Consider the following 12,794-nt stretch of genomic DNA (forward strand, 5'->3'; position numbering starts at 1 on the left):
CTTAGGAAGCAATGAGATTTTTCCTAAAATAGTTGTATTGTTTTTTGGCATCTGAAAAAAACCCATATTGTGCAGTAAATTTGTCTGATATGGTGCTGAAAACCAAGGATATAGTGAAAGAAGGGATATTTCAGCATATGTATGTAGGTTCCAGGACTACAAAAGGTGTCTTTTAAAATAGTCTTTGTTAAAAAAAAAAAAAAGATAAAATTAGAGAAATGTAATTCAAAAATGCAACCTCGTAGTTAGTAAGACCATGGGTCAAATGAACCGTTTCAACTTCTATAGGCATTCAAAGTGGAAAAGAAATAACTGCAAAGCAGAGAAAGAAAAACTAGGTGAGGATTTCAAAGGTAGGAAAACATTAATAAAGTTAGTAACTGTTGCCTTAATCAGTCAGTAATATTAAGGCATTCAACACCTCGTGATCTTTGCCTTCAGAAGAATTTGGATCCATTATTCCACCTCCTGTTGCTCCTCCTGGATGTGCTGCATAGGATGGCTTTGTGGGAGATGACTTGTCATGGAAAAAAGAGGAACAAACACGCTGAACTAAGTCCTAAATGCTGTTAGGAGGCTGCAGTGTTTTTGTGGCAAGACAGCCTGGGTGGGAAATGATGTGCACAGTAAGCAAACCTTCAGGAGAAATGAACCTAAACTCCTGGCTTCCCTGGAAGTGTCAGACAAATTCACTATCACCCTTAAATACAGAGGAAGAAAAACGTAGGGGATCATTTTTCAAACCTTCCTTAAAAACGTTGCAAAAATAGTTTCAAATGTTTTGTGGCTGTTCTTGAACTTTAGTTGAGCTCTGTTCTACCTATATCCTACTTACATAGATATGAATGATGTTTTAATGAAATCCTCACTATTGAATTGAATGCTTACTGCTGGAAACTGGTTAAATTTAGTATGTTACTTTATTTTAAAATTGCAGAAAAGTGCAATTCTAGAAAGTTATGAAAAGCTTGATAAGGTGATGGAAAATTGTGTATAATGCATTCATTGTGTTTGCATGTATAGACAGAGAGGACTTATGCTCTGGTATTCTAAGTGCTTTTCAAAGGTACACAAGGTGCATACAAATTCTGGAGAGTGCTGTGATGTTTAGTCATTAAACAGGTAGCCCCTGGAGAAGGAAAGGGACCTGGTGAGAAGGGAAGGCTCTTAGCAGAGTTGAACATTCCTCTCATCTTTGCTTCTTTAGGCAAAAAGTGATGGCTGCTTTCTAGTACAACACAAATCAGAGAAACCTTCTGAAAAATCTGGCTGAATATTAATCTGTTGGCTGAATTTCTGTTTGTTCTTTCATCCCATTTCTGTTCTGTAATTTAAATTTTTTTTGTCTTAAAAAATGCTGCCATTTATAGAGTGAACATTTTCCTATTTCATGGGGTTTTTTCTCACTTGACAGGGAATTTAACAGCAGTCAATTGAAATAATAAATTGCATCAAGGTAAATGTTTAAGGCCAGGCTGGATGGAGCTCTGAGCAATGTGGTTTAGTGGAAGGTGTCACTGCCCATAGCAGGGGGTTGGAATGAGATGATCTGTAAGCTGCTTTTCAACCCAGGCCATTCCAATACCATGAATCTGGAGTATTATCAGGGCAGATTTTTTTTTTGTAGTGTTAGAAGTACTTATGTGTACTGGCTTTGTAAAACATTCATGAGATAAAAGCAGCTAAATCCAGTAAAGTATGATAGGAAGTGAAAGCTGTTCACTGTGAGCATGCCTGAGCCAAACCAGATTTCTGCAGACATGCGAAAAGTGCTTACCACCACTGGCATGTTTGGAGGGACCATTCCTCTCTTCAGTGGATCCCCAGAAGAATGCAACAGGATTCAACCTCCTTGAGACAAAGTCCTTCTTGGGAACCTCCTGTGCTGGCGTGTCTCTGCAGGGCCCAAGGCGTGACTAAGGATGATAGGCAATAACTAAGCAGCATGTTAAAAATAGCAAGTCAATTTAAAATCAGCATCAGAATGCCATTATTGATTGTGTAGAGCAAATCCCCTACCTTGTACTCAACACTTAATTAAAGCAGTGGAACAGAAGCACTAATAGAGAGAGAAAAAAAAACCCAAAGCAAAGCCATAATGATTAGAAAATATCTTTAATTTTAGTGTTCTGCTCCATAGTCATCAATAGATTTCAAATCTAATTACTAGTCACTAGCATGAGCCTTCTTTATCTCTTGTTATCACTTTTTTTACTAAATAAGCAGTGTATTGGGACAAAAAACCTTAACACTTGACAGGTTCCCAGCTGCTAAATTATTGCCAGTTACTATTTGCAGGGAGACCCTTCTTTGAGTGGGTGCTTGCTGCTCTTTCTGTAAAGCAAGACTCCAATCAGGAAAGGTTAATAGCTTGTGAAGAGCCTCCATCGCAGCTTTTCTTGCCCTGCCATGGCTGGTGAATAGGTGGCAGATGCATTGCTTCATGCTGCACCCTACTCATGTTTTTCTTTAACCTGCACAGCACGGTACTTAAAAAGGACTTTCTCTTACTCACAAATGCAACTGTCGTGTTTCCTCAGACATTAACAAGGGTATCACGGTTTTAAGCTCTGGGGGCTCTAGCCAGCAAGATAATTGGTCTTTTGTAGGAGTTCTGCTCTGTGCTTCAATTTGTAGTGATTATTTATTTGGTAAGTGTTCCTCCATCTTCAACCCATCACTGGCACCAAAAGGTCTGATCCTGCATTCTCAAAAATAACATTCAACATGATCTTGATATTTGAACAGGATAAATGATTCCAGCTTACACCCTCTACTACCTGTGCCTTGAACTGTGGTGTGCAGTAAAGTAATGTAAAAAGGAGCTTTGTGTCCCTTGAGAAACACTTGCCACCATTTGTGGGGCAGTGGGGTGCAGAAGAATAGGAAGGGACAGATGGGTTGTGGGGAAGAGGGGGCTGTTGTGCTGATCAGCCCCTGCAGGTCTGTGCCGCAGGGAGGATTGATTTCAAACCCTGGTTCAGAATTATTTCAGGTTCAGGCAGGGATGCACACTGGGATTTGAGTATTGTACTCACTAATGGGTGGTGGGTTGAGATCCAGCATTAACACTGGCTGGATCTATTCACAGAGGTGTGCTCTAACTAGAACGTTGGTAAAGATAGATATCCTGCCTGAATGAATTTCTTCTGTTGCTAAAGAAGGCATCATCTAAGGATATGATCACAACAGGGCTGCCATCAATTATGCTGGTGTCTTGATAACTCCATAATTAAAAATAAATTATGCTTGGTCCTTAATAGGACTAGTATTAAACTGAATGCCTGTTTAATCTCAGTTAAATCTGCCACAAAGAAATGACACCATGAGAAGTGTGAATGAATGATATCCTTTTTTCCCCCTTCCCTGATTCTAATTACACATGATGGCACTTGCAGCGTCCCTTGTGAATGCACAAAATTGGTGCAGCAGGGGAAATGCAAGCTTCCCTGTGCTGCAGTCTGTTCATTAGCATCGATTTCTGAGGCACTGCCCCTAAGGATGAGAGGATAATTTCTTTTATTCAGTTTCTCATGATCCCAGCTTGTAATAGACTATTAAAAATAACTTCTAAACCTCAGTGTAAGTTCTGAAACAGTGAGAGATGTACAAAACTCCTCATAACCCACCTTTCCATGGAGCATTAAAGCCAACTAACCACTCCTACTTTGTCCCTGACTACATGTACTTATTACCTAAAGCTGTGCCTTTGGGCTGCAAATCCATTGTGTCAGCCTTTCATTTTCTGCTTGGCTTTCTGCTGCTTTTCCACGGTGCAATATGAAAACTGACACAACATTCCATATGGAAAGAGCTGTCATTTATTTGGTAAAGTTATGAATATCCTGGTAAAGCTCACATAGTTCAGATTTCTTCTCTTGAGTTGTACTAGCTTTTGTGGTACAGTGTAAAAACATCACTATGAACACACAAAGTCTTATAAGTCTTATATAAAAAAATAGAAACCTGATCTATTAATCTAACTGGCTTTGCTCTGATTTGTCAGTCCCTTCTATTAACTTGGGGCACAGAAATAAATGCTGAGTATTGATGAAAAGACTCCCTATTTCCTGAGTTCCACATTAATTATTACTGCAAAAATTGCACCCAAGACGCTTTCCCTAAGTTTTTTTTAATCTTCCTCTTTTGAAAAAAATGGCCATCTACAGAAAGAATAAAACTGAAGTCCAACTAGCTTTAGTAACAAATCATAGTGTGCATATTAATGATAGAGACTGAGAGAACAAATCATAGGTGAGCCCTAATTTCGACAGCTCTTCATCCACATTACTCTAGTAACTACTTTTAGATAACATAAAAAGTGAGTTATGAAAGTATTAAGAAAGCCTTCCTAACAAATGCAGAAAGTATTGATAGGGACACTCTGTAACAGTTTGCTCACTGTCCATTAGCGCTGTAGTGGGTGGCTTGTACCGTTTTGCTCTGAATCTTTGCTCCCTGAGAAACAGACAAAAACTTGGCGCCGTGTTTTTATGCAAGATTACCTCTTTGTTTTTAAGCCTGGAATGCCATGTTTTGAAACTGCTCGCTGTTCCTGCATAAGCTGTATTCCAGATGCTGTGCAGGCAGGTTGGTTCAGGTCCCCACAGTACCGAGTACAGGAGGAGGTGGCTGCTTTGCCCATCTTGCTGAAGATGGACCTGCCTGTAGTCTGTGGCTTTCTGCCCAGCTCTGCTGGAACTGGCTGTTGCATCGCAAGCCTTGCCAAAATTTTTCACAATAACAAGCTCCAATCTACATAACACCTGGCCTGTACAAACCAGGTCATTATGAACTTGATCCAAGCTGTCATTCAAGCAGCTTTGTTATTCCCTTCTTAGGCTGGGCCAGTCATCCATAAGCAAGAGCTGGCTTAAACCTTGCAGGCCTTGCAGCACTCGGGTACCAGTTTTCTTTCTTTGGGCCCCACCAAGCAGGAGAGATCCACATAACAAGAGGATCACAGGTAGCAGAAACACAAAGAAAGAATGAGTGATCTGGGCTAAAACCCAACCTAACAGGTTACTTCGAGTTCCAAGTTCCTTCCACTCTGTTTTCTGTGCTTTTATTTTCCTGTTGCTGCTTCTTGGTCTCATCCTTCAGCCTGTCTATTAAAATTGAAAAAAAACCAGGTTTGCTCAATGTATTTAATGCATATTCACTCTGTATTAATTTCCTACACATCTTTTAGGTATATACAGTCATCCATGAACATTTTGAGGAAAAAAGAAGTCCTGAGGAAGAGAATCAAAGCCAAAATGTGTGTGATGAAGGGAGCTGGCACTCAGCTGGCTGGAGAGCTGTGAGGGCTCTCTTGCCCTCTTGTGCTGCCTCTTCTTTTCATTAGTGCCACTCTTGGGGCTGCAGGGAGGAGTTCAGGCTCCCATATCCAGATGCTGGATTAATGCAAACTCCGCATTGGCAAATTAAGCTAAGAATTGCAGCACTGCAGTTCCCCATATGCTTCAACTCCAGATTAAGCATGAGGGGCAAAGTGGGGCTATTTTTAGCAAACATCACAAGGGCTGTGAGGAGGCAAAGAGAGTGTAACTACCTGTAGTCCAGAGCCAGTCAGGAAAAAGGAAGTGTCACTTGCAAAAAACTCCTGACATTTCAAGAGGTGTCTTCCATTCTGTATCAGGCAAAAATGAGACCTTTACAATTTTTTCAATGGAAAAAAGAGGGCAGTGAAGCTGGGGCTGGTGCAGCCCTGGTGGTGCCCTCTGTCACTCACTCTTGGGGGTAGGGCTCTCTGACCTGGGAGAGAGCCAAGAAAAAAACCTTCTTAAAACCAATCATCTTTGGGCAAGTGTTTCCACTTTGACAGATACAAATTTTCTCACAAAACTTCGTTTGTAACACTCCTGACCAGCTGTGTGCAATCTCTGGTGAACTCTCCTTCCCCAGCGCATGTCCAGGATTGTATAATTCATGAGAGCAATGGGACAGGCTGGACCTAGAGCCAGGAAGTTTGTGTTTCAATCTCTGATCAGGATATCATATCTTATGATGTGTATCATCCATCTGTCTTCACTTCTACTCTTCTGTCTCCCATCTTTGTAAGGTACTCTCTGAAAGTAGAAACACTGATTTTTTTGAACAACATCTACTATAATGAAGTTCTGTTTTCATTTTGAGTTTGTAAATGATGTGAACAATCCTTGCATGAAGATTTGATATTTCTGTAAACAGAAAATAAACTGAGGCTCATAGATGATGCAACCATGCCCATTAAAATACTATATGTTATTCTTGTTAAATGGAAAATGTCCAAGTGAACCTTGACATTTTCAAAACCTGAGCAGGTTATCCCTTGGGTTCTTTAACACACAAGGGATGTTCTGTTCTTTAACAGAAATGAGAACTGTGGGAAAAGCAGGAATAGATACTGAAGTAATTTCGTTGTGCATACAGTCACCTCTTACTCTCTGAGTTTGATATAGGCATTAATTTTTCCTGAATAATGACTGTCTAAAAAAAAAAGGGGTTCTGCAGAATAATGCCTATTTGAATTTTTAAATAGTGCAGATAAAGTAAACTGAGATCATTCACTTCATGTATTTAAAAAGTGATGGATTCAGTATCCTCCCTGCAATCAATAAATATTCTCTCCTTAATCGAGGACTTCCGCCAGTTTGGTGATCTCTTGCACTAATTACTTCCCTCAAAAATATGACTTAGATGAATTTGAAACTAATTGGGACCAGTGTTCTTTGGGCAAAGATGGTGATTCTGTGTTCAGTTGTTGGCCCTTCATTTCAGGATGGGCATTGAGAGGCTGGGAGCTGGGAAAGGCTCTGCAGCACAGGTTTGATGAGGAGCAGCTGAGGGGGCTCAGCCTGGAGAAGAGGAGGCTCAGGGGAACCTTCTCAGGGTCTACAGCTCCCACCTGGTGCGGCCAGCTGTGGGTTGGGCTCTGCTCGTGGGTAACAAGTGGCAACATGAGAGAACATGGATTTAAGCTGTGCCAGAGGCCCTTCAGGTTGGATATTTGGAGGAATTTTTTCACAGGAAGGGTGCTCAGACATTGGAACGGGCTGTCTGGAGAGGCGGTGGTGCCACCATCCCTGGAGGTGCTTGAGGAAAGCCTGGATGTGGCACTCAGTGCCATGGTGTGGTTAACAAGGTGGTGATCGATCGTGGGTTGGGCTCTACCATCTCAGAGGGCTTTTCCAACCCAATCGCTTCAGTAATTCTGTGATTGCCTGGAGCTGTTACGGAACCACGGCGAACACCCTCAGCCCTGCGAGCACCCTCAGCACGGCACGGCGAGCAGCGTGAGGAGATTGGTGACAACGCGTGAGGAGGTTGGCGACAATTGCCAACTGCTGTTGGCAGTTCGGTGCGGGGCAAGCATGCAGCTACAATTCAGCTTTGACTAGATTTGCAGCGCTAGCGCGTGTTTAACAGCACCCGTGGACCCCCCGGCCCTGCGCCCCGGGCACAACTCCCGGCTCCCCTCAGCGCTGGGCCCTGCGCCGCCGCCGCCCGGCAGAGGGCGCCGCGCGCGCCGCTCCGCGCGGGGCCGGGCGGGGGCCGGGCCGCGCCTCCTCCATCTTCGCTCCGCCCGCGGCCCCTCCGCGCCGCGGGGCCGAGCGGGGACTGCGCGCCCGTCCCGCCCCGCTCGCCCGCGGCGCCGGCTCCGCAGACCTCCCGCCGCAGCGCGCCGCGCCGGGCTCCATGCCGCGCTCCGGGATGCGAGGAGGTGCGGCCGCCCCGCTGCCGGGGGAGAGGGTGGGTCCGGGGGCTCGGCTCCGCGGGCGGGGGTGTGGGTGCGTGGATGGACGGACGGACGGACGGACCCGCCGGGTCGCGCCGCGCCGCGCGGGAGAAGTTGCGGCGGTTTTGGGACCGCTCCGGCCGGGATCTCCCGTCTCGCTGCTGGTCGCATCCCCCGCGCTGGTCCGGCTCCTCCGAGCTCCGGAGGAGCGGGGCAGGCGCGGAGCTCCGTGAACAGACAGGTGAAGAGGCAGGTGAAGTTGGGATGGGGACGGGCAGCGGCGGCCGCCGGCGGGCTCGGTGCGGCACCGCCGAGCAGCGCTGAAAGTAGCGCGGCTGCCGCGGGCAGCGCGATCGCCGCTGGCTCCGGGCTCTCTGTCGCGCAGGTTGGCTTCCGAACCCCGACTTTCTCACCTGCCCGCCCACCCCCAGTCACAGCATCGCGATGTGTTTGGGTTGTCGTTTTCCCTCCGTCGATTCTTCAATCAGTGTTTTAAAACAAGGCACGCTTATGCGCTCCTTCATTAACCATTCATTACTTTGAACGTTCGTTCTTAATTTGTGCTCGTCCTTGTGTTTATTTTGTGTATTATTATTCATTCAAGGTCAAAGCGTATAGAGTTGGGACTTTATTTATGTGAAGATGTGATGAGGACTCTGTAATGCTGCTCCTTTCCTCCTCCTCCTCTCCCTCCCACTCCTGTGCCTGCCTGAGCGTTTCTGTAGAAGGCTTTTAAAAGAATAGATGAGGGTCATAAAAAAGTACTTGCTGACCACTGCCTCCAGTTTTTTTTGTATAATTGAAATATATTGGTGAATTCCGCTAATGAATACAGAAAACCAACTTAAAGAATTGATTGCCTGAGGATGTAATTTTTGGAACAAGTTGTACAAGGAATGTCTGTTGTGCGTGCAGGTGAGTGGCATAATCTACCTGTTAGAAGTGGGTACCACTGAAAGTACCTGTGAGAGGATGTGACGGCAGAGAGCTGCTGTTTGTGCCTTGTATCACACAGGTGCCTTGCGTGGCTGATCAACTTGCTTGGTGAAATCTTCAAACTTTAAGGAAACTGAAAGAAGTATTGAGCTCGTTAGTTTCTGAAAAGATTCCAGTGGAATTTAGGTAATGCCGTGCCAGAGGTGAGGGAGATGGTGTTAAAGTGAAGTGCTGGAGTCCAGGGATGCTTCCCAGGGAAGGCAGGTAGGGCTGTGTCGGGGGGTGTGGGCTCTGCTGGGTCTCGGCTGGTCCGTGGGGCTGAGACCAGCTCAGAATGCACAACTTTGTGTCTTTGTGGGGGCAGGCTCGAGGTGTTAAGTGCTGAATTTCTCTGAGGATGAAAGCAGGGGGATTCTGTGCCTGCCTGTGCCTTACATCGTGCAGAGCTGGTTTTAGAGCACTGTGGAAGTTGCTGCTTTTACTGCTGCGAACATCAGCAAGGAGAGCATGACCCTGCTGTGAGTTGTGATGGTTTTGCTGCTTGCTTTGGTGGGACTGGATAAAGTTTTCTTTGTTAATTGTTACAAATATTATCGAGACACTGTTCTCAGCAGTCTTTTCTGCAACACGAGGGAAGAGCAGGAGATTGCACAACTCTGCTTTTTTATCTTGGCTCTCTGAGGGGAAGCTGCGTCTAGTCGTCTTCCTACATGAAAACAGAGGATTTTTTTTTTTTAGATCACAGCATTGAAAAGCATTTTCTGAAGAATCAGAAGTAAACATCATTCATTAGTAAACTTTCTCTTCTGCCTTGCCTCAATGGCGTTTCAAAGATCCCATTTCACTCTGGTAATGGCAGACCAAAAGAGCTGTTAAGCTCCATCTGTATGCATTAGGGTAGGTGGTTGATTTGTACCCTGGGGCCATATTATCTGCTATTTCATTACTTCTGGATCAGTAATGATATTCAGGAAAACGGTGTTTGTGGTGGCTGCTTTCTAGGGATGTGTGTTCACTGGAAAGCCTGGCCGATAAGATCGCACGCCGCGTGTTTGCTGACGTGCTGAGCTGGTGGAGGCTCTGGGCTGCTGCCTTCAGTGGCACAGAACTTCTGGGGCTTCTGAGTCAGGAATGGCGATTCCCATGGGTCTCCTTGCTCCTTAATAGAATTTTTTTTTTCACCTAGCCAGTATTTGGTGTCTTACATGCCCTCAGATGAGCTGAGCTCTTGTGCCTCTTTAGACACTTCCTGCTTTAGTGTTTGGGCACAGCAGCAGCTACCCCAGTGGCTGGGAGTAGAGGAGAGCACATGAGGAACCTGAGCTGGGGCAGGAGAAATGCCCCAGATGCTGCAGGTACCCTGTGCCAAGCTCAGTGCTGAATAATAGCACAAAGGTGGCCATGTAGGAGTGGTTTTGGGCAGTGGAAAGCCCGGGTGGTGGTTGTACTTTGGAAGCTTTTGCCTCCCTGTTGGTAGGTGAGCAGGAGGAGTGTGGTGGAAGGTGTGCTGTGGTGTGAGTGGTTTCATCCAGGTGTCCAAGGCAACTAAGCTTGTCTGGCTTTGTAAGCTGTAAGCAAAGAGTGGGATAAGAAAATACCAAAAAATAAATTACCCTGAGCTGACAGGGCTTCACTGACACCACAAGTACCTGTGTCTGCTTTGCTTCCCTGCACTGCTGCTGGCACCCCCATGCCTTAACTGAAGTGGATTATGAAAGCTGAGCAACAGGGATGCTCTTGCAGATTAAAGAGGTGATGGAAATGCCTCCAGGCTGTTGTTCAGGGAGGTAAGTTTTTTATTCCCCATTATAAGTGTACGCTGGGCTTTAATGGGTTGTGCTCAGTGCTGTGGATGGGGGAAAGCAGAGACCTGTCTGCTTGAGCCACCTGACACAGAGCTGGTTTGGGGAACTTCTCCAGGCGTTCTGTAGGTGAGAGAAACTGACCTGATGGACTGCCTCAAAGCCTGTTCAAAAACCGTGTGTCTGGCTTGTCAGTTTTCAGGAACTTCATTGAATTTCGGGGGGCTTGTTCCAGTAGGGTGAGGCAAAAGCATTGTTTTCACAAGACAGAGCTGCTCTGTGGTTTGTTAAGGTAATAGAAGATGAAAATTTGTCTGGCTCTGGCAGCAGTTCACAGGCTCCGGTGCTGCCGGGTGCGGCTGAGGATGGGGAGTCCTGCTGGGGCTGCCTAGGGCTGAGAGCTTGTGTGTTTTTTCCTCTAAACCAGAGAAGCTGAGAAGCTGTGGATGGGCTGTCATGCCTTGTTATAACTGAGTTTTATGATACAATGGCATCAGACTTTGTGGCCAAACTCTGTGCAGTTGTGGTGTGTTTCTCTGTGTGCTCTGGGTCCTCCCACACTGTTGTGTTTTTGCCCACACATCACTTCATTTCTTAACCTGAACTTTGAAAATATTGATTTTTTTTTTTTTTTTTACTGAGATTGCATTCCAGCTTTTCTGTTATTTGCCCCAGTATCATGTAATGTAAAGTAAGTGTGAAGGTGGGGTGTGAAAGGGGGGGTGTGATTGCTGGGTGACACCAGGATGGAGCTGAGGGATGCTGAACTCTCCTGGAAGCTGAGCATCCCATCTCATCCAAAGCTGCTTCTAGGGTGGTGAAGTGGGTGCTGTGGGAGGAGAAACAGATAAAGCACCACAGGCAAAATAAGTACTGTTTATTTGAAAAAAAAAAAATAATCCAGGAGTTTATGCCAGAGGATGGGAGCTGTGTGGGTCATTTAGAACCAGAAACTCTGCAGGGAAGGCAGGTTTCTCTGCTTGCTCTGTGAGGCTGCAGAGCCCCAGCCTCTGAGTCACTGGTGACCTGTCCTACCTTACTTCTGTGTCTAAGCACAAGTGCCCACTGTCTGCAGTCTGGTTTGCAACAAGAGAGCAAAAAACCACTGTGCTTTGGACTGGCAAGCTTATCAAGAACATGCTGGTAATGCTCTTTCTGCTTTGAATGCTTCCTTATTGAGTCATCTTAAGGCATTCTTTTGTACTTCTGCTGTATTTAGTTAAAACACTTGAGTATTAAGGACATGCTGCTTCATTTTTGTTGGGAATGATTTTAGTTGTGCTTCTTTTCTATTGTGATTTTTATTTGTTAAGCTTTTGTTCTGATTGAAACAAAATATTCTGGGAATTTTTTTGGAAAAGCATCTTAGTTTTTCTTTTCAGTCCCATCTAGCTAATTCTCATATTTGTGTCTGAAAATAAGGTAACCACTTTAAAAGGGGATTGGGTTTTTTTCTATACTACCTGCACTCACAGAACAGGCAGCTGTTTTGAGCAAGTGCATGGAATGGGTAAGGAAAGAGGTTCAAGGGCCACCAAAAAGCAAACAAAAAGCTGTGTTAGTGATGTAAGGCCAGAATGTGTGTGTGATGTGTGGTGTCCGTGCATGTCCCAGGCAGGTGGGGAAGGAATCCCACACAAGATGAGTTGCTGTCTGATCCCAGTGGTGGCTCCTGTGTCCCTTGGTTGTGCAGGCACTCTGTTGATAAAGGCAGAATGTGCAAACCCAGTGCAATGAGGTAGCTCACTGTGATCTGAAGGGGTGGAATGAAGCAGGAGAGAGGGAAAAGGGTTTTACAGGTTGGAATGAAGATTTAAAGGTAGTTAAAAGCTATGAGAAAGTGGAGAAATAGTCACTCTCCTGACTCAGTTGCTTGAACAGAAAATGTTTTTGTAGGAAAGGGATATTCTGGTAGAGAATAGTGGGTGTTTTTGAAAGTTTGGAGGTAGAATAACTTAATGTGGCAAACTTTTGATCCCAGCCTTGTTAGGAGCCGAGAGGGGATTCCTTATGTGTCTTGAGTTTGCCAGGAATGGACAGAAAGACACTATGTGCCACTTGGCTCTGTCAGACTGGCATAGCCTTCCAAAAGAAAGATAAATGAAACAATCTCTTCACTTGTTAGGTATAATTGTGGCTGTTTCTGATCCATCTCCCACAATAACCTGTAATTCACATTGGCATTGTTTCAGCACTTGGTGACAGCAGTGTGGGATTCTGTCTGCTGTGTGTTCAACGGGGATTTGTGGAGAGCATAAGTTGCCACAGCACATTGTGGGGTATATAAGTGTGTGTGTGCATATATATCTAAAAATGTAATTTTTTGTCCATGTATA

General features: G+C 45.1%; 1 protein-coding gene across 5 annotated transcripts in view; it reads left to right on the forward strand.

Annotated features, from left to right (window-relative positions):
* The window catches only part of THSD7B (thrombospondin type 1 domain containing 7B), a 490,174-nt gene that overhangs the window by 185,931 nt on the left and 291,449 nt on the right, over window positions 1-12,794 (forward strand). For 3 of the 5 annotated variants that reach the window (XR_010369499.1, XR_010369500.1, XM_064435252.1), the window contains exon 1: window positions 7,572-7,705. The exons of 1 other annotated variant lie outside the window; for it this stretch is intronic. The gene's annotated coding sequence lies outside the window, so the exon portion shown is untranslated. Of the gene's footprint in view, window positions 1-7,571; window positions 7,735-12,794 lie in introns of those variants that run through there. One more of the 5 variants, XM_064435253.1, reaches the window with a different exon arrangement.

Source organism: Passer domesticus, chromosome 10, assembly GCF_036417665.1.
Source record: "Passer domesticus isolate bPasDom1 chromosome 10, bPasDom1.hap1, whole genome shotgun sequence".
Lineage (NCBI taxonomy): Eukaryota > Metazoa > Chordata > Aves > Passeriformes > Passeridae > Passer > Passer domesticus.